We start from the raw sequence: 26,390 nt of genomic DNA, 5'->3' as shown, positions 1-26,390 counted from the left end.
CAGCCACTCGCGGCGCCAGATAACGCCGTCACGGAATTTTAAATAGGCGCGTCCTGCGTGTTGCGCGCCATCGACGCCCCGCGACATCGGACCTACTCTAACGAAGGCATTGTCGGGGCGCATAGGCCGGCGCGGAATGCGATTTGTTCTGGCGGTGAAAGCGGGGGAGTCCTCGCCGTGGGTGTACCGACGGGATGGGACGTGCTGGGCGGAAACAGCTGGTCTTTCGATCGAAAACCTTTCGGGGACGCGGTCGGGTGACATCTTCGACAACCAACGACATTTCGACAGAGGAACCACGCCCCCACCCCTCCCACTTTCAAGACACATATAGAGGAGAGATCACTGTCCGTGGCAATTCAAACCCTTGGTGGACAAAAGACGACATATGCGGAACAACGATACGCACCGTACACAAGCAAAGAAAAGCAATGCTGTACCTTATAAGGAGGCTCCTATCGACAGGCCACCTACCGAACATGTTTAATAACATCCTCGGAGACAGTAACAAACATTTTACTTTCATTGGAAGTTGAACATTATTTTTTTCACTTCACTATAGTAGACACAGAAGCCACAAATGTTCACTGTTAATGAAATATTTAAAAAATAAAAAACCGCCCACTGTGGCCCAGCAGCTCTACGCGCTTCATTCCGGAACCGCTCTGCTGCTACTGTCACAGGTTCGAATCCTGCCTCGGGCATGGATGTGTGTGATGTCCTTAGGTTAGTTAGGTTTAAGTAGTTCTAAGTTCTAGGGGACTGATGACCTCAGATGTTATGTCCCATAGTGCTCACAGCCATTTGAAAAATGAAAACATATGTTATCGGCCCAATCAAAGAGACTGATTTCCTTCTTCAGACCATACAGTTTCCGTCAGCTATGGAGTAATACCTGTTAAATACAACACACATTTAAGTAAGTGTCAGTATATTATACACTACTGGCCATTAAAATTGCTACACCACGAAGCTGAATGCTACAGACGCGAACTTTAACCGACAGGAACAAGATGCTGTGATATGCAAATGATTAGCTTTTCAGGGAATTCACACAAGGTTGGCGCCGGTGCCGACACCTACAACGTGCTGATATGAGGAAAGTTTCCAACTGATTTCTCATACATAAACAGCAGTTGACCGGCGTTGCCTGGTGAAACGTTGTTGTGATGCCTCGTGTAAGGAGGAGAAATTCGTACCATCACGTTTCCGACTATAGTAAAGGTCGGATTGTAGCCTATTGCGATTACGGTTTATGGTATCGCGACATTGCTGCTCGCGTTCGTCGAGATCGAATGACTGTTAGCAGAATATGGAATCGGTGGGTTCAGGAGGGTAATACGGAACGCCGTGCTGGATCCCAACGGCTTCGTATCACTAGCAGTCGAGATGACAGGCATCTTATCCGCATGGCTGTAACGGATCGTGCAGCCACGTCTCGATCCATGAGTCAACAGATGGGGCCTTTTGCAAGTCAACAACCATCTGCACGAACAGTTCGACGACGTTTGCAGCAGCATCGACTGTCAGCTGCGGTTACTCTTGACGCTGCATCACAGACAGGAGCGCCTGTTATGGTGTACTCAACGACGAACCTGGGTGCACGAATGGCAAAACGTCACTTTTTCGGATTAATCCAGGTTCTGTTGGCAGCATCATGATGGTCGCATCCGTGTTTGGCGACATCGCGGAGAACGCACATTGGAAGCGTGTATTCGTCATCGCCATACTGGCGTATCACCCGGCGTGATGGTATGGGGTGCCATTGGTTACACGTCTCGGTCACCTCTTGTTCGCATTGACGGCACTTTGAACAGTGGACGCTACATTTCAGATGTGTTACAACCCGTGGCTCTACCCTTCATTCGCTCCCTGCAAAACCCTACATTTCAGCAGGATAATGCACGATCGCATGTTACAGGACCTCTACGGGCCTTTCTGGATACAGAAAATGTTCGACTGCTGCCTGGCCAGCACATTCTCCAGATGTCTCACCAATTGAAAACGTCTGGTCAATGATGGCCAGTCACTACTCTTGATGAACTGTGATATCGTGTTGAAGCTGCATGGGCAGCTGTACCTGTACACTGCACCCACGCTCTGTTTGACTCAATGACCAGGCGTATCGAGGCCGTTATTACGACCAGAGGTGGTTGTTCTGGGTACTGATTTCTCAGGATCTGGGCACCCAAATTGCGTGAAAATGTAATCAAATGGTTCAAATGGCGGTGAATCTGTGTGCTTGCATTGAGCTGACTGGCGCTTTGTTTCTGGATTGAAAAATTGGCATCCACGTCTCATCCATTGTCAGAACGGACGAAAAGAAAGTCCAATTCGTACTGTCGTTGCGCGTCAACATTGCTCGGCAACATGCCACACGGGCAGCCGTGTGGTCGTCCGTCAGCATTCGTGGCACCTACCTGGATGACACTTTTCGCATTTTCAGGTCGTCATGCAGGATTGTGTGCACACAACGCACAGAAATGCCAACTCTGGAGGCGATCTGTTCAACAGTCATTCGGCGATCCCCCAAAACAATTCTCTCCACTTTCTCGATCGTGTCGTCAGACCGGCTTGTGCGAGCCCGAGGTTGTTTCGGTTTGTTGTCACACGATGTTCTGCCTCCATTAAACTGTCGCACCCACGAACGAACTTTCGACACATCCATAACTCCATCACCACATGTCTCCTTCAACTGTCGATGAATTTCAATTGGTTTCACACCACGCAAGTTCAGAAAACGAATGATTGCACGCTGTTCAAGTAAGGAAAACGTCGCAATTTTAAGTATTTAAAACAGTTCTCATTCTCGCCGCTGGCGGTAAAATTCCATCTGCCGTACGGTGCTGCGATCACTGGGACGTATTGACAATGAACGCGGCCTCATTTTAAAACAATGCGCATGTTTCTATCTCTTTCCAGTCCGGAGAAAAAAACTCGGAGGTCTTAGAACTTGAATCCACCTCGTACTGTACAATACACCAGTACCTAACCCAATTACAAATCTACATTTTTAACGGGAGTGAAAATAATTTATGAAGCATCGGTTGTGTTTTCCTATAACGTATTTCTTAATGTTTCATTTCGGGTTAACTTTAAATGCACATTCTGAGTTTAAATACCTTGCACAAGAATCGTTTTCAGCATAAAGCGGTCCTTACCAGTACACGACAGATAAGCTCAAATTGCTCTGAGCACAATGGGACTTAATTTCAAACTTAGAACTACTTAAACCTAACTAACTTAAGGACATCACACACATCCATGCCCGAGGCAGGATTCGAACCTGCGACCGTAGCGGTCGCGCGGTTCGAGACTGTAGCGCCTAGAACCGCTCGGCCACTCTGGCCGGCGACAGATAAACCATAGGGTTAGGACATTGGAGTAAAGAAATACTGCAGTATTGAATGGCAAGGCACTGGTGGTAACCTCCAACAGGTATTGCGCTGTTATGGTACCGTTGCCATTTTTTCCCCTTATTCTCCGATGCTGGATATGCGAGTCGGTCGGTTGGAGCTGAATGGAGAATTGTCGCAGAATTTAACTCTAATTTACACGCCCGTTACTTGCAGCGCCGAATTCGCGTCTTGCTTCAGATACAATATGTTAAAAAAAGATTCGTCGAAAAAACAAAGTCGTTGAATGGAGACAAAGATAGGAAAAACCGCATTCAGGAAACTTGACGAGTAGCTCTCTGGTCTGTTGCTGGCAATACAGCCGTAATTGGCAGAAGAGTTTGAGGCGCGCCAATTAGCTTAGTCAACCACCCAGAAACGACGTTTCCAAAATGCGCTGACAACAGCCTGCCAGCGTCACTCATTTCGTTCCCCCCTCATCCCGTTCTAACCACCCTCGCCCCTTGAAACTCTTCCTGCACCGCACTCCAGCCGCTACTGTGATATCATATTTTGTATCCGCAGGGACTCCTTTTGCTCGAACGATTTCGAATGGCAAAACATTCCCAACTTCTATTAGTTAATCATACGTACAAGCCATCGAAGCCTCACAAAAACTGATTGGCCAAAATTAAAGATAAACTAAATTGGTAGTTCCTATAAAAATCACAATTACATGCGGTACACTTGTAAGCTGTTGTGCCTTGTCAGGTGAAGACGATATTACAAAATCGAAATTAAACCATTGGTTGTCACGAGTGCTGCTACATTATCAGGGACGCGTACTGTGTTGCAGCCCGGCTCTCAGTACTTCCGTATTCTGTGTGTTCCACACTTCACATTCGCGTGTGTCGCATTTCTGTTCCATGCTCATATAAACACATTCACACACAACTAGCACTTGTATATTTTCATAATGTAAACCTAAACCATGTTTTTGCTACTGGTTAGCCGTATTTTTTTTAACAGAACGACATTGTCGGACATTCAACAAAGCTACGGCGCGGGCTGAGATCGAAGTCACGACAGGGTCGTGCAGAGTAAATTACATGAAACGATGCTTTATGCCACGTATGTTTCAATTCTGTTTATTTATGATGCATCTTCAGTGACGATTTTGTGATCTTATTATTCCGTATGTATCCTTCTGGAATTTCACTTAGTTGGTGGGCTTCCTGGTGTACGCAGGCAATCTACCTGTGCGTGCACTTCCTAGACGACACGTTGAAACGTCCCCTTAGAACAATTTTACACGACTGTGCTTAAACTGACACACAATATTTTTAGCGCAACGCAGTCTGACTTTCAATAATCCCTACAAAACAATGGCCCTGACTAACATTAAACTATACCTTTCACAAATCACTTACCTCACAAAAATCTTCGTTACTCGAACTACTGCAATACAGCAAGCGCCACTACTGCCAGCTAAACAAAGGATTCAAACTACAGAAGGCACTAACTACTGATAGGGATAGTTAGCAAATGAAAGATATTAATAGAGAACAAACAATGTATTTACCTTAATAGTCATAATATATATAGCAGTTCATGACAAATTACAAAACTCCGCCATCTCTCTCCCCACATCCACCACTGCTGGCGGCTCACCTCCAACTGCCCAACGCTACGCGCTGTTCACATCCAGCTGCAGCTGCCCAACACTGCAATGGCAGACAACAATGCAAACTAGCCACAGACTGCACACAGCACAGCCAGTGATTTTCATACAGAGAGCGCTACGTGGCGGCGGCGTTACCAATATAAGAACCTAAACAGCCTACTTACATAAAAAACAAAAGAATGGCCCTGACTAACATTAAACTATACCAGAATGAGATTTTCACTCTGCAGCGGAGTGTGCGCTGATATGAAACTTCCTGGCAGATTAAAACTGTGTGCCCGACCGAGACTCGAACTCGGGACCTTTGCCTTTCGCGGGCAAGCGCTCTACCATCTGAGCTACCGAAGCACGACTCACGCCCGGTACTCACAGCTTTACTTCTGCCAGTACCTCGTCTCCTACCTTCCAAACTTTACAGAAGCTCTCCTGCGAACCTGGCAGAACTAGCACTCCTGAAAGAAAGGATATTGCGGAGAAATGGCTTAGCCACAGCCTGGGGGATGTTTCCAGAATGGGATTTTCACTCTGCAGCGGAGTGTGCGCTGATGTGAAACTTCCTGGCAGATTAAAACTGTGTGCCCGACCGAGACTCGAACTCGGGACCTTTGCCTTTCGCGGGCAAGCGCTCTACCATCTGAGCTACCGAAGCACGACTCACGCCCGGTACTCACAGCTTTACTTCTGCCAGTACCTCGTCTCCTACCTTCCAAACTTCCAAACTTCGAACAAAGGTTCGCAGGAGAGCTTCTGTAAAGTTTGGAAGGTAGGAGACGAGGTACTGGCAGAAGTAAAGCTGTGAGTACCGGGCGTGAGTCGTGCTTCGGTAGCTGAGATGGTAGAGCGCTTGCCCGCGAAAGGCAAAGGTCCCGAGTTCGAGTCTCGGTCGGGCACACAGTTTTAATCTGCCAGGAAGTTTCATTAAACTATACCTTTCACAAATAACTTACAACGTAAGGAATTAGATCACAAAATCACCACTGAAGATGCTCCGTAAATTAAACACTAGCGAAACGAATATGGCACGAAACAAACTTCCTCGCATTCCGATGTATAGAAAGGCCACATCTCCATGCTTTGTTACATTCCCGACACTGTCGTTCCAAACATAGCTGGATTGTGAAAAACTGCGATACATTTACCGTACTTTCCCGTGCTCCGCAATTAAAAAGAAATACAAAAATGCCGATCCAGAGCCAAGTAACATTGTTTAGGTTAGCAGTGTGATAATATTCCATATTGTCATAGCTGTGAATGTGTTCATATGGACACGAAAGAGAAATACGACACCTAGAAAGGCAAAATGTCGAAAGCGGTCTTTGTAACAAACACCGATCAGTACTTTTATGTGACGTCAGCCACCTACTTTAATACACAAGATACACTTACCAACCTTCCTGATTTAGGCAGGAGACTCCCGATTTTTCACTTTTTCTCCTGCCTCCCGATTATTCCATTATTTCTCCCAATATTTACATAATTATCGTCAACCTAATATATTTGTTTTGAAAACCCGCCATTTCAATTATCTTTCGGCCGGTGATCTGATATACTTCACTCATTACTATTTTGTAATGTTCATGGAAATCAGAAAGTCGCGCAAGATCTGTATATCGATTGTTATTTTTCCTCATTCCTGCGCGTTTTGTGAAGTGTATACTCGCATTGCTCAGTGTTGTCCTATGGGCTCGTGTCTGTGTGTTGTTATTGTGTTTAAGTGAAGTCGCTTATTACTCAACGTTTTTATAAACGGTTAAATATTTAGAATGGATGATTAAGCGCATTAGTTTGTTGCTTCAGTCCCTGAAAGGCTTTATTTTCGTGTAAGCGGTTATTTCATATGTATATTATTCAACATATTCACAATATTTTGATTCAATGTTTCGTTTCCCACTGTGGCAAAAAATATGCAACGCAATTTTCTTGAAGCAGTATTCGGAACAATTTCTGTGCATTATCAAGGACCATCGCTCGCACTTTCTTGTCTTCACCATGTGACATTTGTATATCACATGGTCGAAAACTTCGTTTCAAAACGCATGTGAAGGAAAAAGCACAAAGAAAATGTTAAGTGTGTGAATAATTATAAGAAAGAGGATTTAGGTGTTAAAAGTGAATGCTTATTTACTTCGTTTATTTTAGAACACAACTTAGCAATCAATTGTGGTGATCATACGAATCAGCTGTTCAGAAAGATGTTCCTGGACAGCAATATAGCGAAAAAAATTACAACTGAAAAGAACGAAAACTGTCACAATTATAGGCAAAATTGCGAAAAAGGAAAAAGAGGTAATAGTAGAAACTTAGAAAGATTGCCTGTTCTCTGTTTTAGGGTCCGTAAGCAGTGTTTCATTAAATAATTTTGAAAATAACAAAAATTTTCTTTCATATGAGCGTGACCATGTGTGCAGTTTCGTACCCACCGATTCAGTTTGCACTAACCCGAACTATCTGTATATGATACCGTAGTACTGCGTATTACTGAATGCAAGTTTGACCAAAAGTAATCTCGAAGACGTACGTTTTTTCATTGTAGCAGCTTGTATTTTGCAGACAATAGATTTCCTACATAATTCTGAACAGTACGAATGTTATTTCTTATGATTGTTTTGGAGCATGAAAATATGCTCTGTAAAAATCAACATGGATTCCGCAAAGACAGATTGTGTGAAACTCAGCTCGCTCCGTTCCTCCACAGCACCGTAGACAACGGCGCTCAGGTCGATGCCGTGTTCCTTGATTTGAGTAAGGCATTTGATACCATCCCGCTCTGCGGTTTAGTGAAAAAATACGAGCTTATCTAGTATCGGGGCAGATTTGCGACTGGATTCAAGCTTTCCCTGCAGATAGAACTCAACATGTCGCCGTTAAACGGAACAAAGTCGAAAGATGTAAAGGTAGTTTGCGGAGTAGCACAGGGAAGTGTGATAGAACCGCTACTGTTTACAATATAAATGATCTAGTAGAAAGTGTGGAGTCCTCTTTAAGGCTGTCCGTAGATGATGCGGTTGTCCATAACGAAGTAGCAAAGCCAGACGATAGTAAAGATTTGCAGAATGACCTCCAGAGGCAGGCTGTGGCAGTTGACCCTGAACGTAAATAAAGGTAACATGTTGCGCATACATAGGAAGAGAAATCGACTGCTGTACAGCTACACTGTTGATGAAAAACCACTGGAAATAGTATTAACCGTAAAATATCTAGGAGTAACTATTAGCCGGCCGCTGTGGCCGAGCGGTTCTAGGCGCTTCAGTCCGGAACCGCGCTGCTGCTACGGTCGCAGGTTTGAATCCTGCCTCGGGCATGGATGTGTTATGTCCTTAGGTTAGTTACGTTTAAGTAGTTCTAAGTCTAGGGGACTGATGACCTCAGATGTTAAGTACCATAGTGCTCAGAGCTATTTGAACCATTTGCAGAGTAACTATCCAGGGCGACCGTAAGTGGAATGGGCATATAAAACAAATAGTGGGAAAAGCAAATGGCAGACTGAAATTCGTAGCAAGAATCTTAACGAAATATAACTCATCCACGAAGAACGTGGCTTATAAGGGGCTCGTTCGACCGATTCTTGAGTATTGTTCATCTATCTGGGATCCCTACCAGACAGGACTGATAGACGAGATAGAGAAGATCCAACGAAGGAGCGGCGCGTTTCGCCACGGGTTCGTTTAGCCGGTGCGAGAGCGTTACGGAGATGTTCAATAAACTCCAATGGCAGACGTTACAAGAGTTTTCCTGTTGAAATTTCGAGAGAGCAGTTTCCGGGAAGAGTCTGATGATGATGATGATGATGATGTTGGTTTGTGCGGCGCTCAACATCGAGGTCATCAGCGCCCGTACAATTTCCCAATCATTCGAGTTCCAATCTCGCCACTTCCCGTATGATCATAAGATGATGTGGACAACATAGACACCCAGTCCCCGGGCGGAGAAAATCCCCGACTCGGCCGTGAATCGAACCCGGGATCGCGTGTTCGCAACGCTAGACCACGAGCTGCGGACAAAAGAGCCTGACAATGACAACGCATTACTCCCCCCCCCTCCCAATACCCTCCCCCCACCACCCCCCCCCCCCCCCCCACACACACACACATGTCTCGCGTAATGATCACGAGCAGAAAATTCGAGAAACTGGAGCCAATTCAGAGTCTTACCGACGATCATTCTTCTCACGCGCATTTCGCGACTGGTGGACTCACTTAATGGTACGAAGTACACTCCGCCACAGAGTATGGCGTAGAGTATTAATGAGTTGAACTTTCATCACATCAGAAATTGCGCAATGGCGGCTCTCAGATATATTATACATTGACAAAGATTCCCTCTTTCAGAAATCGTGTGCTCTCTGTAACATCTAGAATTCAAGTAAACGCCGCTTTCCAGCTTGCATTTTTACATAACAGTGCTGCGAGTGTAACAACGTTAAGCCTACTCGCAGACGTTCCTGTTGGAGTTGAAGTTATTTAGTGGTTCTGTAATCATACTTGTTCTTCAGTTGAACGAAAAACCAAACTATTTTTATGCTACTTGAAGTACTTTCACATGTATTAGACATCTCCCTACAAACACCTCTAAATCCTTTAAATGATTATTGTGTAATAATGTTGTTACGATGTATATTCTTTGTACTTTGCGATTATGTCTTCTCTTCTGCTATACGAACCTTGCACCCAGGAGATTCCAGACGCCATATTTGTTTACAAATTTGACAGTATGCATGTGATGTGACGACAGCGAAAGGAACTTGTGACTACTGGAGGCAGTGCCACAAGTTCCTCCAAAAAATCGTAACACAGCACACACACAAATGTCATACTAACTAATGTAAATCCACCCGATGATGGAGGTTTAAACCTTTGAAACGCGTCGTGGAAATAAATAAAACGGTGACTGGTAACAGTAAACTTGTTGTTTCATTTAAACCAAACTATGTTGCGAATATTTATATTGTACTCGTTCGGTAATTAGTTTCGGGCGAGACCCATTTTCAAATCATCGTAGCGAAGTTATAAATTTCAGTATTTTGAACATAGCTGCGCAACAGCAACGGTTCCACGTAATAAGACTAAAAACAGCCGACCAGTTGCAATGTATAAAGAAATCTTTACCTAGGTTTCGACAAATTTAAATCTGTCTTCTTCAGAAGGCGGCAATTTTATATTGATATGGAATGATGTATCATCGTCGTTTTTACAAATATCTGCATAGATCCATTAGTCCAAATTAAAATATAGCCCTGAAAATAGGGTTTGTCATGTAAATAAAAATTAGTAACTGGATGTTGCAGCGCTCACAAGTTATAAATGGTAGTTTGCGAAATTGTCACAAATATGCAAAGAACATTTACACTGCATTCCGACAGGGGCATTTTCGACTTCGTTGTGATGATTTGAAAATGGGACTCGGCCCGAAACTAGTCATCGAATGTCTGAAAAGTAAGAATTTGCCATCGAATGAATAAAAAGTAAGAATTTACGAGTTGGACCGGCTTTCGTTCTACTGATCAACAGAAATTGGTAACCGAAGCTACTGCAGCATGCTGGAGGTTCATAAAGATATTATTGTTTCTCGCTAACGCCATACGCTTCTCCTTTTCTTCTCTCGTAATTCGCTTTCCTTCTTTGTCCGCTTCTTTTGTCCCTCCCCATTCTTGCCGCCGTTCACGAAACTGCGTCCCCGAGGGAACGACACCGAGTCCACACGCCCCGGCTGCCGTGTCACGGTTATGTCTCGCTCTACCGCTGCAGTAGCGGGTTTAACGCGCCGGACAGATGGTAAACGCCGTTCGCCGGCGTCAGCCATTTACGGCGCTGGCGGCGTCCGCCGACGCCTTTCGGCGCCGCGGCGCGAGCTCTAACAGATGAAGGCACTCCACCGGCCGGACAAATGAGCGTCGTCGAGACCGGAAAAAGGCGCGCCGGCTGAAATATGTAGCGGGGTTTTGCCGGGGGGGCGCGCGCCATTAGCTCGGGGCGACGCCATTGTGCGCCAGATGCCATCCCTCACCAGGCGGACGAGGGTGGGTCGACGGAAATGCGACCGGTCGGCGCTGCCGGCGTCCCTTCGAGTGACCGCGAAACGGCGTGGCGGTGGGCCCGAGGAAATGGACTCCGTCCCTCCGAGGATGCTGCTGCTCGCTGCCACTTGTTACCGAGCGCCTGCACGCCGGGGTGGACACATTACGACAACTGAGCCGCGAGCTCTTCCCGGCATCTGGCCGTCGTCCAAGACACCCGAGGGCTCCTTGAGTTCTCTGCCACTCTAGTCGTACACGCTGTAGTAGTTCAGGTGAACGCACGGGGGTGGAACTCATACAGTGACGTCTGGTAGCACGCTCGTGGTTCCCTGCCACGCCACTTGGGGCGCTGCAAGTTTATCATTCGATCGTCCCGCTTTCTTATTGACTGAGTTTTAGTCTTCCATGTTTCTTGACCGGAATACTCTCTTTCAAATTCTGAAGGTGGCAGGGGTAAAATACAGGGAGCGAAAGGCTATTTACAATTTGTACAGAAAACAGATGGCAGTTATAAGAGTCGAGGGGCATGAAAGGGAAGCAGTGGTTGGGAAGGGAGTGAGACAAGGTTGTAGCCTCTCCCCGATGTTATTCGATCTGTATATTGAGCAAGTAGTGAAGGAAACAAAAGAAAAATTCGGGGTAGGTATTAAAATCCATGGAGAAAAAATAAAAACTTTGAGGTTCGCCGATGACAATGTAATTCTGTCCGAGACAGCAAAGGACTTGGAAGAGCAGTTGAACGGAATGGAGAGTGTCTTGAAAGGAGGACATAAGATGAACATCAACAAAAGCAATACGAGGATAATGGAATGTAGTCGAATTTCAAGTCGGGTGATGCTGAGGGAATTAGATTAGGAAATGAGACACTTAAAAAATGGTTCAAATGGCTCTTAGCACTATGGGGCTTAACATCTGAGATCATCAGTCCCCTAGAACTTAGAACTACTTAAACCTAAGTAACCTAAGGACATCACACACATCCATGCCCGAGGCAGGATTGGAGCCTGCGACCGTAGCTGTGAGACACTTAAAGTAGTAAAGGAGTTTTGCTATTTGGGGAGCAAAATAACTGATGATGGTCGAAGTAGAGAGGATATAAAATGAAGACTAGCAATGGGAAGGAAGGCGTTTCTGAAGAAGAGAAATTTGTTAACTTTGAGTATATGTTTTAAGTGTCAGGAGGTCGTTTCTGAAAGTATTTTTATGGATTGTAGCCATGTATGGAAGTGAAACATGGACGATAAATAGTTTGGATAAGAAGAGAATAGAAGCTTTCGAAATGTGGTGCTTCAGAGGAATGCTGAAGATTAGATGGGTAGATCACATAACTAATGAGGAGGTGTTGAACAGAACTGGGGAGATGAGGAGTTTGTGGCACAACTTGGACTAGAAGAATGGATCCGTTGGTAGGACATGTTCTGAGGCATCAAGGGATGATCATTTTGATATTGTAGGGCAGCGTGGAGGGTAAAAATCGTAGAGGGAGACCAAGAGATGAATACACTAAATAGATTCAGAAGGATGTAGACTGCAGTAGGTACTGGGAGATGAAGAAGCTTGCACAGGATAGAGTAGCATGGAGAGCTGCATCAAACCAGTCTCAGGACTGAAGACCACAACAACAACAACAACAACAACATGTTTGTTCTCATTTCATAGTTAACAGGAATTGCTTTCATCACAGTGTGCTTCTGATTACGACTTCTCGTAAGTATTTCACTCTGAATTGCGTTGTAAATATGTTACTCGTATTCTGACTACGTTCTTCTCGCATCTGCAATATCGGGCGGGGTAAATGATATCAAATTTGTTTTTGTTTCATATAAAACAGAAGCCTCTTTCATTGCATGGTGTTCTGCGGACTTTTGTGTGTCTGTTATTGCTTACGAATCTGAGTGTGAACTGCTCAATTTAAACGCATTGTAAATATGTCGCTCGTATTGTACATTATTTTTGTTTGCATTAGTTTTCCCCACTTTCTTGCATATAATGGAGAACTGCATGTTAGGACCTTTTGACAGCATTGGTATTCAGCTTCATTATATGTTACCACGGAATGGGTATAATTCTGCTTTGATTGGTGTTGTTTATGCTCCATGTGTTATACAGTGTCTTGGGAAAATTTGGAAAATATGTGGTAAGTTCCTATGGGAGCAAACTACTGAAGTCATCGATCCTTAGGCTTACACACTACTTAACCCAACTTAAACTAACTTACGCTAAGGTTTCCATGAGTGAGTCTGCGAGTATCAAAAAATGTCACGTAAATCGCCGTATCTTTTGAATTTATTGATTTAGAACCTTCAGCTTTGTATAACGCCAAAAACCAATAGACCTTAGTATGTGACATGAAATTCATCTTCATATGTGTACCCGTTCCGGAGAGAAAATAGACAGACAGACCGATGCACAACAAGGTTTTTACCGACGGAAGTATGGAACCCTAGAAAGAAAGAAATTATCGAAAAGATTCATATAAATGTAATTTTATTTATAAATGTCCATTGCTGTTATGAACATAGTGGGCTGCAATAGATAAGTCACAAGTCCATGTGAATTTTGGCCGGAGAATCCAGACATATGAGGGTGAGTCAAATGAAAACCTCAAATATTTTTTAAAATATTGTTTATCGTGCAGAAGTGGTACAAAGCTGTATCACTTTTCAACGTAATCTCCCCCACGCTCAATGCAAGTCCTCCAGCGCTTACAAAGTGCATAAATTCCTTTAGGAAAAAAATTTTTTTGGTAGTCCGTGCAACCACTCATGCACCGCGTGGCGTACCTCTTCATCAGAACGGAACTTCTTTCCTCGCATTGCGTCTTTGAGTGGTCCAGACATATGGAAATCGCTTGGGGCAAGGTCTGGTGAGTATGGTGGATGAGGAAGACACTCAAAATGCAGGTCTGTGATCGTTGCAACTGTTGTACGGGCAGTGTGGGGCCTTGCATTGTCATGTTGGAAAAGGACACCTGCTGACAGCAATGCACGTCGCTTTGATGTGATTGCAAGTCGAAGATGATTTTATAGGAGATTGTGTATGATGCACTGGTGACAGTGGTCCCTCTAGGAATGTAATGCCCCAAAATGACGCATTTGGTTCTATTCGAAACTTCTTTGGTTTTGGTGATGAGGAATGGCAATCTCTTCGTTTCCGGTTGCTGGAAATGAACCCAGATTTCGTCCCCAGTAACGATTCTTAAAGGAAGCCATTACCTTCTGGTCCAAAGCGCGGAAGAAGTTCTTCAAAAGCATCAACACGTCGTTCTCTCATTTCAGGAGTGAGCTGCCGTGGCACCCATCTTCCAGAGACTTTGTGAAACTAAAGCACATCATGCACAGTGTGGTGTGCTGCCCCATGACTAATCTGTAAACATGCTACAATGTCATTGAGTGTCACTCGGCGGTTTTCCTTCACTATCGCTTCAACTGCTGCAATGTTCTGTGGAGTCACAACTCGTTGTGCGTGACCTGGACGAGGAGCATCTTCCACTGAAATCATACCATTTGCGAACTTCCTACTAAATTCGTAGAGTTGCTGCTGTGACAAACATGAATCATCGTACTGAACCTTCATTCGTCGATGAATTTCAATAGGCTTCACACCTCCACTACGCAAAACCCGAATAACAGAACGCTGTTCTTCCCTGGTGCAAGTCGCAAGTGGGGCGGCGATCTTTATACTGATACTGCGACGGTATGTGTGCATCTGCACTATGCTGCCACCTGCAGGCCATTCTGCACCCTGTTTGTAGCACCCTTACCAACTTACAGGATGCTGTTGCTGTTGTTGTTGTGGTCTTCAGTCCTGAGACTGGTTTGATGCAGCTCTCCATGCTACTCTATCCTGTGCAAGCTTCTTCATCTCCCAGTACCTAATGCAGCCTACTCCCTTCTGAATCTGCTTAGTGTATTCATCTCTTGGTCTCCCTCTACGATTTTTACCCTCCACGCTGCCCTCCAATACTAAATTTGTGATTCCTTGATGCCTCAGAACTGGGAGAGGCTACAACCCTCACTCCCTTCCCAACCACTGCTTCCATTTCATGCCCCTTCTTCTTGTCAAGTTGTGCCACAAACTCCTCTTCTCCCCAATTCTATTCAATACCTCCCCATTAGTTATATGATCTACCCATCTAATCTTCAGCGTTCTTCTGTAGCACCACATTTCGAAAGCTTCTATTCTCTTCTTGTCCAAACTATTTATCGTCCATGTTTCACTTCCATACATGGCTACACTCCATACAAGTGCTTTCAGAAACGACTTCCTGACAGTTAAATCTATACTCGATGTTAACAAATTTCTCTTCTTCACAAACGCTTTCCTTGCCATTGCCAGTCTACATTTTATTTTCCTCTCTTCTTCGACCATCATCAGTTATTTTGCTCCCCAAATAGAAAAACTCCTTTACTACTTCAAGTGTCTCATTTCCTAATCTAATTCCCTCAGCATCACCCGACTTAATTCGACTACATTCCATTATTCTCGTTTTGCTTTTGTTGATGTTCATCTTCATCTTATATCCTCCTTTCAGGACACTGTGCATTCCGTTCAGCTGTTGTTCCAAGTCCTTTGCTGTCTCTGACAGAATTACAATGTCATCGGCGAACCTCAAAGTTTTTATTTCTTCTCCATGGATTTTAATACCTACTCCGAATTTTTCTTTTGTTTCCTTTACTGCTTGCTCAATATACAGATTGAATAACATCTGGGAGAGGCTACAACCCTGTCTCACTCCCTTCCCAACCACTGCTTCCCTTTCATGTCCCTCGACTCTTTTAACTGCTACCATCTCGTTTCTGTACAAATTGTAAATAGCCTTTCGCTCCCTGTATTTTACCCCTGCCACCTTTAGAATTTGAAAGAGAGTATTCCAGTCAACATTGTCAAAAGCTTTCTCTAAGTCTACAAATGCTAGAAACGTAGGTTTGCCTTTCCTTAATCTTTCTTCTAAGATAAGTCGTAAGGTCAGTATTGCATCACGTGTTCCAATATTTGTACGGAATCCAAACTGATCTTCCCCGAGGTCGGCTTCTACCACTTTTTCCATTCGTCTGTAAAGAATTCGCGTTAGTTTTTGCAGCTGTGACTTATTAAACTGATAGTTCTGTTATTTTCACATCTGTCAACACCTGCTTTCTTTGGGATTGGAATTATTATATTCTTGTTGAAGTCTGAGGGTATTTCGCCTGTCTCATACACCTTGCTCACCAGATGGTAAAGTTTAGTCAGGTCTGGCCCTCAAGGCCGTCAGTAGTTGTAATGGAATGTTGTCTACTCCCGGGGCCTTGTTTCGACTCTGGTCTTTCAGTGCTCTGTCAAACTCTTCACGCAGTACCGTCTCTCCCATTTCATCTTCATCTACACCCTTTTCCACTTCTATAATACTGTGCTCTAGTACATCGCCCCTGTATTGACCCTTCCAGCTTTCTGATCCTCTACATACTCCTTCCACCTTTCTGCTTTCCCTTCTTTGCTTACAGGATAACGGTGCGAAATTTCGGTTTGTTATTCCAAATTTAAGGTTTTCATTTGCCTCACCGTCGTATCGTTTACCTGTACATTTCATAGGTAGCGAGAGTCAGGTAGCGATATGGTTCGCAGTTGTCACATTTGCTGGGAAATGCAGTGACGGAAATGGTTCTTCAGATGAGCTGTTCGTGTGACGTGTGTCGTCCCCGCGTGTGACGTGTTTACGTCGGGTGGCGACTGCGGTGTGCAGTCAGCTGTCACACACATGGCAGCCGGACTGTTTGCGAGTAGTCGCGCGTTTCGTTTTGCTAACTGTTTCTGCGCTGTCGGCTCGGCGGGCTGACGCTGCGGCCGTAACCAGCGTAATTCATTCGAATCGTCCCCGCGAGTGTACTCCGGCGGGGTACAGCCCCGGCTGGCTGCGGCGTTTTACGGTACCCGGGTGGTCGCTTCGCACCGGCAAACGTCCTCCGAGCGCTGCAACAACAGTCCGGCGTAATGGAATGTAAGCACCGGCGCGTGCTGCGCGCATGCGCCACACACCCCCGGCACCTCCTGACCCTCCCCCCACCCCCTGACCCCCCCACCCACCCGCGTTTTTTCCTCCCACGCAGCGGCGGTTTTGCGAGGCCTACCTGGTTTCCCTTCCTGCCGGAAGCGCAGCACCCACCACGTAGGCCCGTTCGCAGCGGCCGGCCATAATGTCAGGTGCTTCATATTTGATGGCGCGCACTTTGTTACACACACACACCGGCGCGGGTTCACGCTCTCGGCGTCGCATTGGTGACCCAGAGTTGGCCACGAAACGTTCCGCAGTGGGAGCAAGTAGCGGATCAGCCGCACCACATAATATCATAGTAAAAATTTTAACGGCCGTGACAGATCATTGAATGTGGTTCTGGAAGCACTGAACACCCCTTCTACTACAAGTGCCACCTACATCCAAATCCAAAACGACCAGGACCATAATGCAGCTTAACAGAAGAGACGGTTCAATCCTGCGTCCGGCCATCCTGATTTAGGGTTTCCGTGATTTCCGTAAATCGCTCCAGGCAAATGCTGGGCTGGCTCCTTCGAAAGGACACGGCCGACTTCCTTCCCCGTCCTTCCCCGATGACCTCGCTGTCTGGTCTCCTTCCCCAAACAACCCCCCCCCCCTCAAACAACTATGAATGGACAACGCACCGAGCGAGGAAATAGAAATAACATACAGAGCCTGACAAGAAAAGTGTCACACCCAAAAGGTAGAGTAGGAAATGATATGAAACAACGGTTGACAGAATATGTGATGTTATTTCAGTAATTAAAAATACCGAGTGAGTTTTACAAAAAAATGCCAATATCAATCCACCTATCAGCATGACATTGCACCCCCCCTCCCTCCCTCTAGCCTGGATGCCTACTCTGTATCGTTTCCTTGAGGAAAGTCGGCCCGAAAGTAACTGATCCTGGATGTCGGCAGTGGGATGGAGTTGTCGTCCGAGCTGGTGCCAGGCTTGTTCCATCAGTGACAAATGTGGGGGTCGTTCTAGTCACGGGAGTATCTCACCAACATAGAGACAGTTCATGGAGAGGCGTGAAAGCTATTGAAAAATGGTACCACGATACACTCTCATGACAGGTAACACATTAGGACGTGGGATAGCCGTGACGTACCGCTGTCTCACCATAGTTCCCTCAGTCATTACCAGACGTGACCTGAAGCCATACCCAATGGGGCCCCACACCATGAAGCCAAAAGTAACACCGTTCTGACTCCCCAAAACATTAGAAAATGGGACTTGCCCCAAATTCTCCGCCATACCCATCGATGATGTTCATCCAAGGTAGTGCAGAACTGAGCACAATGCGACAGTGTTCATCAGCATTGGTTACAGTAACTTACGGACTTGTGTGATGTAAATGTGCAGACAATCAAATGATCGCAATTTCAGAAAAATTGGATGACCCTATTCAGAGACCGGGCTTCACGAATAGAGCAAGTCAGTAATGCGGTGGTCTACCTCTGGCCCTCAAGCGAGCAGTTATTCGGCGTGTCATTGATTGATAGAGTTGTCAGATGCCCTCGTGAGGGATATAGTGCCAAATTCTGCCCAGTGACGCGTTAGATGAGCTGGTTGTGGAGGGTCCTGCGCATGAAATGCCCCAAACGTTCTCAGTTGTGGAGGAATCCGGCGACGTTGTAAGCCAAGGTAGGCTTTGGCAAGCACGAAGACACGCGTTACAAACAGTCGCCGTGTGCGGGCGGGCATTATCTTGCTGAAATGTAAGCCCAGATTGGCTTGTTGTGAAGGGCAACAAAACGTGGCGTAGAATATCGCCGACGCACAACTGTGCTATAAGGCTGCCGCATATGACAACCAAAGCGGTCCTGCTATGAAATGATACGGTACACCCAGATAAAAAAAAATGGTTCAAATGGCTCTGAGCACTATGGGACTTAACATCTTAGGTCATCAGTCCCCTGGAAATTAGAACTACTTAAACCTAACTAACCTAAGGACATCACACACACCCATGCCCGAGGCAGGAATCGAACCTGCGACCGTAGCAGTCCCGCGGTTCCGGACTGCAGCGCCTAGAACCGCTCGGCCACCGCGGCCGGCTCACCCAGATCATCAGTCGTGGATGTTGGGCGACAGTCAGGTTGGTGCTCCGCCGCTTTCCGGGGCGCTTCGAGGCCACGTCTTTGCTGGCCATCAGGGCTCAGCGCGAAGCAGGACTCACCACTGAAGAGACCGATGCGCTGGCAGTGTTGGGAGCTGCGGGGCCGTCCTTCGCTGCCGAGATTTCTTGTCAAGGGCGTACCACCTGCTGCCCACAGCCCGTGACTACGCAGTAATTACCGCAACTTATTGCCTCGCGTTTTTTTCGCCGACTGTCGGCCGCGTTTCTTATTAGCTTTAAGCGGCGTGACTCCCCACGCCTTCTGTTCGATGGGAATCGTGATTGCGGCAGAGCCGGCATCGCATCAAAGGTCAACAGCAGAACTGCCAGGCGGCGGCAGCTGGTGCGAGAGAAGAGAGCAGAGCGCATCTGTTCCGGCCGTCAGCGTTGCCTGTCGACGCTGCTACTCTGCCGCGTGCCCTCCAACTCCTTACGCATAAATTAGCCATCCAACAGTTTTCAGAAATAGAGGCCCAACCGCTGGACTGTAAGACGCTTCTCCTAACAGCTAATACACGCCTCAAACTGGCTCCTGCCAACTTCCACTGCACATCTCCACAAAGATAAAGCAGAGTAACAAATTGCAGGGGAGACCGAAGGCAATTTTTATCCCTATTCTGCCAATGTTATTTTACCCTTTGAGTAGGTACACTTTTCAAAAGAACTATTTAAGTGATGAAACAATGAAATTTTTACTGCCCATACAGGGTCGTCCATTGATAGTGACTCGGTGAAATATCTCACGAAATAAGCATCAAACGAAAAAACTACAAAGAACGAAACTCGTCTAGGTTGAAGGGGGAAACCAGGTGGCGCTATGGTTGACCCTCTAGATTGCGCTGCCATAGGTCAAACGGATATCAACTGCGTTTTTTTAAAATAGCAACTCCCATTTTTATTACATATACGCGTAGTACGTAAAGAAATATGAATGTTTTAGTTGGACCACTTTTTTCACTTTGTGACAGATGGCGCTGAAATAAACGTATAAGTACGGGGTATCACGTAACATTCCGCCAGTGCGGACGGTATTTACTTCGTGAAACATTACCCGTGTTAAAATGGATCCATTACCAATTGCGGAAAAGGTCAATAACGTGTTGATGTATGGCTATTGTGATCAAAATGCCCAACGGGCGTGTGCTATGTCTGCTGCTCGGTATCCTGGACATCATCCAAGTGTCCGGACCGTTCGCCGGATAGTTAACCTTATTTAAGGAAACAGCAAGTGTTCAGCCACATGTGAAACGTCAACCACGACCTGCAACAAATGATGATGCCCAAGTAGGTGTTTTAGCTGCTATCGCGGCTAATCCGCACATCAGTAGCAGACAAATTGCGCGAGAATTGGGATTCTCAAAAAGTCGGTGTTGAGATGGCTACATCAACATCGTTTGCACCCGTACCGTATTTCTATGCACCAGGAATTGCATGGCGACGACTTTGAATGTCGTGTACAGTTCTGCCACTGGGCACAAGAGAAATTACGGGACGATGACAGATTTTTTGCACGCGTTCTATTTAGCGACGAAGCGTCAATCACCAACAGCGGTAACGTATACCGGCTTAATATGCACTGCTGGGAAACGGAAAATGCACGATGGTTGCGACAAGTAATAAAAAAAAGGGGGTTCCTATTTTAAAACATGCAGTTGATATCCGTTTGACCTATGGCAGCGCCATCTTGCGGGCCAGCCATAGCGCCATCTGGTTTCCCCCTTCAAGCTATACAAGTTTCGTTGTTTGTAGTTTTTTCGTTTGACGCTTATTTCGTGAGATATTTGGCCCTGTCACGATCAATGGACCACCGTGTATATAACATATATGCCTCAATTTACAAGTAAAATGAACATAACACCTCGTATGGTTTTGAAGAAAGAAAAGTTTATTCTTTGACTAGTAAAATTTAACTTTTTTTTGTACATTAATTATTATAAAACAGTTTATGATTGTTTGGTGGTTCTCGATTTATTTGTAAATCCATCTCCAGTACAAATTGACGAAATTTCATGTTTCTAACCCCATTAGTTTATCAAATAAGGGCACCTCAAAGTAAAAAAAAATGTAGTTTTGAGAAAAATCCATTACAGTTTAATATTACAATTCTAGTATAGTTATTGATGAGAATTACATACCACTAATATTTTCCTGCACCATACTGAGCATCATCTGAATCATACTGATCTCATTTTCTTCTCTTGGTCCCCCTTCTTTCCTGTCTGCCTTCTTTTGTGCATTTTAAATTAGCTATATCTGCTTTATCTATTTTTTTTATCTCTTTGCACCAAGGATTTTGCAGTATTTTCACTAGATTTTATGCCCAGTAATTCCAAAACATCCATTTCTCTATTTACACCATCGCTGAAGCATAAAATAGCTCCCATAAACACCAAATTTGGAGGTTGTAAGCCGAACAAATACAGTTTTCCGTAACCGGTTCCAAATGACAGAATTCACACAGTCATTCAAATTTTGGGTTTTTCCATGAAGACATTTCTTCAACAAGGTCTGTAAATATGGGTTTAATTTCATTCATTACTGAAGCAGGTAAAGAATGTTTGTGGACATATCTGGCACCTCTCCTGTAGTTGCACCAAGTGTCAGGATCATTCGGGCAAAGACTGTGCACTGGAGTTTCATTTGTGGAAAGCTTATGGAAAAAGATAGCCCATACAGCTTTTTTCATGTTTTCTAAATGCCCCACATTTCTTCTTCTGGCCAATCCATAATAATTCTGCTATCCATCTATTTCAACATTTGTTAGGCGACCTTCACCACGTATCTTCTTGCCATCTTCCAAAACTATTTTTGACTTTCCTTTCAATAATCTTCTCAACCTGGACCCCATTCTCTTCTGGACATGCCCAATGCACTCTAATTTAGGAATTGTGGCATTAGGACCATAGGGTTGTTTTGCACATACCCAGTGATAAGTCTTGCTGTCACCGTCCCCAGATTGCTCAGAGCGTCAGGAAAACCATCACATCCCACGAAAAAATTGTCGTATTTACGAGGGCAGTTCAACAAGTAATGCAACACATTTTTTTTCTCGGCCAGTTTTGGTTGAAAAAACCGGAAATTTCTTGTGGAATATTTTCAAACATTCCCGCTTCGTCTCGTATATTTTCATTGACTTCCGACAGGTGGCAGCGCTGTACGGAGCTGTTAAAATGGCGTCTGTAACGGATGTGCGTTGCAAACAACGGGCAGTGATCGAGTTTCTTTTGGCGGAAAACCAGGGCATCTCAGATATTCATAGGCGCTTGCAGAATGTCTATGGTGATCTGGCAGTGGACAAAAGCACGGTGAGTCGTTGGGCAAAGCGTGTGTCATCATCGCCGCAAGGTCGAGCAAGACTGTCTGATCTCCCGCGTGCGGGCCGGCCGTGCACAGCAGTGACTCCTGCAATGGCAGAGCGTGCGAACACACTCGTTCGAGATGATCGACGGATCGCCATCAAACAACTCAGTGCTCAACTTGACATCTCTGTTGGTAGTGCTGTCACAATTGTTCACCGGTTGGGATATTCAAAGGTTTGTTCCCGCTGGGTCCCTCGTTGTCTAACCGAACACCATAAAGAGCAAAGGAGAACCATCTGTGCGGAATTGCTTGCTCGTCATGTGGCTGAGGGTGACAATTTATTGTCAAAGATTGTTACAGGCAATGAAACATGGGTTCATCACTTCGAACCTGAAACAAAACGGCAATCAATGGAGTGGCGCCACACCCACTCCCCTACCAAGAAAAAGTTTAAAGCCATACCCTCATCCGGCAAAGTCATGGTTACAGTCTTCAGGGACGCTGAAGGGGTTATTCTGTTCGATGTCCTTCCCCATGGTCAAACGATCAACTCTGAAGTGTATTGTGCTACTCTTCAGAAATTGAAGAAACGACTTCAGCGTGTTCGTAGGCACAAAAATCTGAACGAACTTCTCCTTCTTCATGACAACGCAAGACCTCACACAAGTCTTCGCACCCGAGAGGAGCCCGCAAAACTTCAGTGGACTGTTCTTCCTCATGCGCCCTACAGCCCCGATCTCGCACCGTCGGATTTCCATATGTTTGGCCCAATGAAGGACGCAATCCGTGGGAGGCACTACGCGGATGATGAAGAAGTTATTGATGCAGTACGACGTTGGCTCCGACATCGACCAGTGGAATGGTACCGTGCAGGCATACAGGCCCTCATTTCAAGATGGCGTAAGGCCGTAGCATTGAATGGAGATTACGTTGAAAAATAGTGTTGTGTAGCTAAAAGATTGGGGAATAACCTGGTGCAGTGCACAAGTGGCAGCATTACTGCATTTACTAGGCAATCTTGTATTTTAATAACCGCTTCAATTTTGTGTCGTTTTGTTTGCGCTCTCTGTAGATTAGTTCAGACGTTCTTTGCACAGTTTTTAGCATGGATAGGGACTGCAACTGCTGTGTTCGGATGCAGGCTGAGTTGGCATCCCTTCGCTCCCAGCTTCAGGCAGTGTTGGCTTCGGTCACACAGCTTGAGGCTGTTGCCAATGGGCATCACTGTGGGGGTCCGGATGGGGGTTTGTCGCGGACGGCCAGCTCGTCCCACGCATCCCCCGATCGGACTACGACTGTGGTTGCCCGGGATACTGCCCGCATTGAGGCTGATCCCTCACCTGTGGTAGAGTGGGAGGTCGTCTCAAGGTGTGGCAGGGGGCGAAAGACATTCCGGAGGGCTGAACGGAAGGCCTCTCCAGTTTGTCTGACGAACCGGTTTCAGGCTCTGTCTCGGGCTGATACTGATCTTCAGCCTGACATGGCTGCTTGTCCTGTTCCAGAGGTTGCCCCTCAGTCTGCAAGATCCGGGCAGTCGCAGAGGGTGGGCTTACTGGTAGTTGGGAGCTCCAACGTCAGGCGCGTAATGGGGCCCCTTAGGGATATGGCAGCAAGGGAGGGGAAGAAAACCAAAGTGCACTCCGTGTGCATACCGGGGGGAGTCATTCCAGATGTGGAAAGGGTCCTTCCGGATGCCATGAAGGGTACAGGGTGCACCCATCTGCAGGTGGTCGCTCATGTCGGCACCAATGATGTGTGTCGCTATGGATCGGAGGAAATCCTCTCTGGCTTCCGGCGGCTATCTGATTTGGTGAAGACTGCCAGTCTCGCTAGCGGGATGAAAGCAGAGCTCACCATCTGCAGCATCGTCGACAGGACTGACTGCGGACCTTTGGTACAGAGCCGAGTGGAGGGTCTGAATCAGAGGTTGAGACGGTTCTGCGACCATGTGGGCTGCAGATTCCTCGACTTGCGCCATAGGGTGGTGGGGTTTCGGGTTCCGCTGGATAGGTCAGGAGTCCACTACACGCAACAAGCGGCTACACGGGTAGCAGGGGTTGTGTGGCGTGGGCTGGGCGGTTTTTTAGGTTAGATGGCCTCGGGCAAGTGCAGAAAGGGCAACAGCCTCAACGGGTGCGGGGCAAAGTCAGGACATGCGGGGACCAAGCAGCAATCGGTATTGTAATTGTAAACTGTCGAAGCTGCGTTGGTAAAGTACCGGAACTTCAAGCGCTGATAGAAAGCACCGAAGCTGAAATCGTTATAGGTACAGAAAGCTGGCTGAAGCCAGAGATAAATTCTGCCGAAATTTTTACAAAGGCACAGACGGTGTTTAGAAAGGATAGATTGCATGCAACCGGTGGCGGAGTGTTCGTCGCTGTTAGTAGTAGTTTATCCTGTAGTGAAGTAGAAGTGGATAGTTCCTGTGAATTATTATGGGTGGAGGTTACACTCAACAACCGAGCAAGGTTAATAATTGGCTCCTTTTACCGACCCCCCGACTCAGCAGCATTAGTGGCAGAACAACTGAGAGAAAATTTGGAATACATTTCACATAAATTTTCTCAGCATGTTATGGTCTTAGGTGGAGATTTCAATTTACCAGATATAGACTGGGACACTCAGATGTTTAGGACGGGTGGTAGGGACAGAGCATCGAGTGACATTATACTGAGTGCACTATCCGAAAATTACCTCGAGCAATTAAACAGAGAACCGACTCGTGGAGATAACATCTTGGACCTACTGATAACAAACAGACCCGAACTTTTCGACTCTGTAAGTGCAGAACAGGGAATCAGTGATCATAAGGCCGTTGCAGCATCCCTGAATATGGAAGTTAATAGGAATATAAAAAAAGGGAGGAAGGTTTATCTGTTTAGCAAGAGTAATAGAAGGCAGATTTCAGACTACCTAACAGATCAAAACGAAAATTTCTGTTCCGACACTGACAATGTTGAGTGTTTATGGAAAAAGTTCAAGGCAACCGTTAAATGCGTTTTAGACAGGTACGTGCCGAGCAAAACTGTGAGGGACGGGAAAAACCCACCGTGGTACAACAACAAAGTTAGGAAACTACTGCGAAAGCAAAGAGAGCTTCACTCCAAGTTTAAACGCAGCCAAAACCTCTCAGACAAACAGAAGCTAAACGATGTCAAAGTTAGCGTAAGGAGGGCTATGCGTGAAGCGTTCAGTGAATTCGAAAGTAAAATACTAGGTACCGACTTGACAGAAAATCCTAGGAAGTTCTGGTCTTACGTTAAATCAGTAAGTGGCTCGAAACATCATGTCCAGACACTCTGGGATGGTGATGGCATTGAAACAGAGGATGACAAGCGTAAAGCTGAAATACTAAACACCTTTTTCCAAAGCTGTTTCACAGAGGAAGACCGCACTGCAGTTCCTTCTCTAAATCCTCGCACCAACGAAAAAATGGCTGACATTGAAATAAGTGTCCAAGGAATAGAAAAGCAACTGGAATCACTCAACAGAGGAAAGTCCACTGGACCTGACGGGATACCAATTCGATTCTACACAGAGTACGCGAAAGAACTTGCCCCCCTTCTAACAGCCGTGTACCGCAAGTCTCTAGAGGAACAGAAGGTTCCAAATGATTGGAAAAGAGCACAGGTAGTCCCAGTCTTCAAGAAGGGTCGTCGAGCAGATGCGCAAAACTATAGACCTATCTCTCTGACGTCGATCTGTTGTAGAATTTTAGAACATGTCTTTTGCTCGAGTATCATGTCGTTTTTGGAAACTCAGAATCTACTATGTAGGAATCAACATGGATTCCGGAAACAGCGATCGTGTGAAACCCAACTCGCATTATTTGTTCATGAAACCCAGAAAATATTAGATACAGGCTCCCAGGTAGATGCCATTTTCCTTGACTTCCGGAAGGCGTTCGATACAGTTCCGC

This window comes from Schistocerca cancellata, chromosome 3 (genome assembly GCF_023864275.1).
Source record: "Schistocerca cancellata isolate TAMUIC-IGC-003103 chromosome 3, iqSchCanc2.1, whole genome shotgun sequence".
Classification (NCBI taxonomy): Eukaryota; Metazoa; Arthropoda; class Insecta; order Orthoptera; family Acrididae; genus Schistocerca; species Schistocerca cancellata.
Note: the sequence above shows the minus strand (reverse complement) of the source record.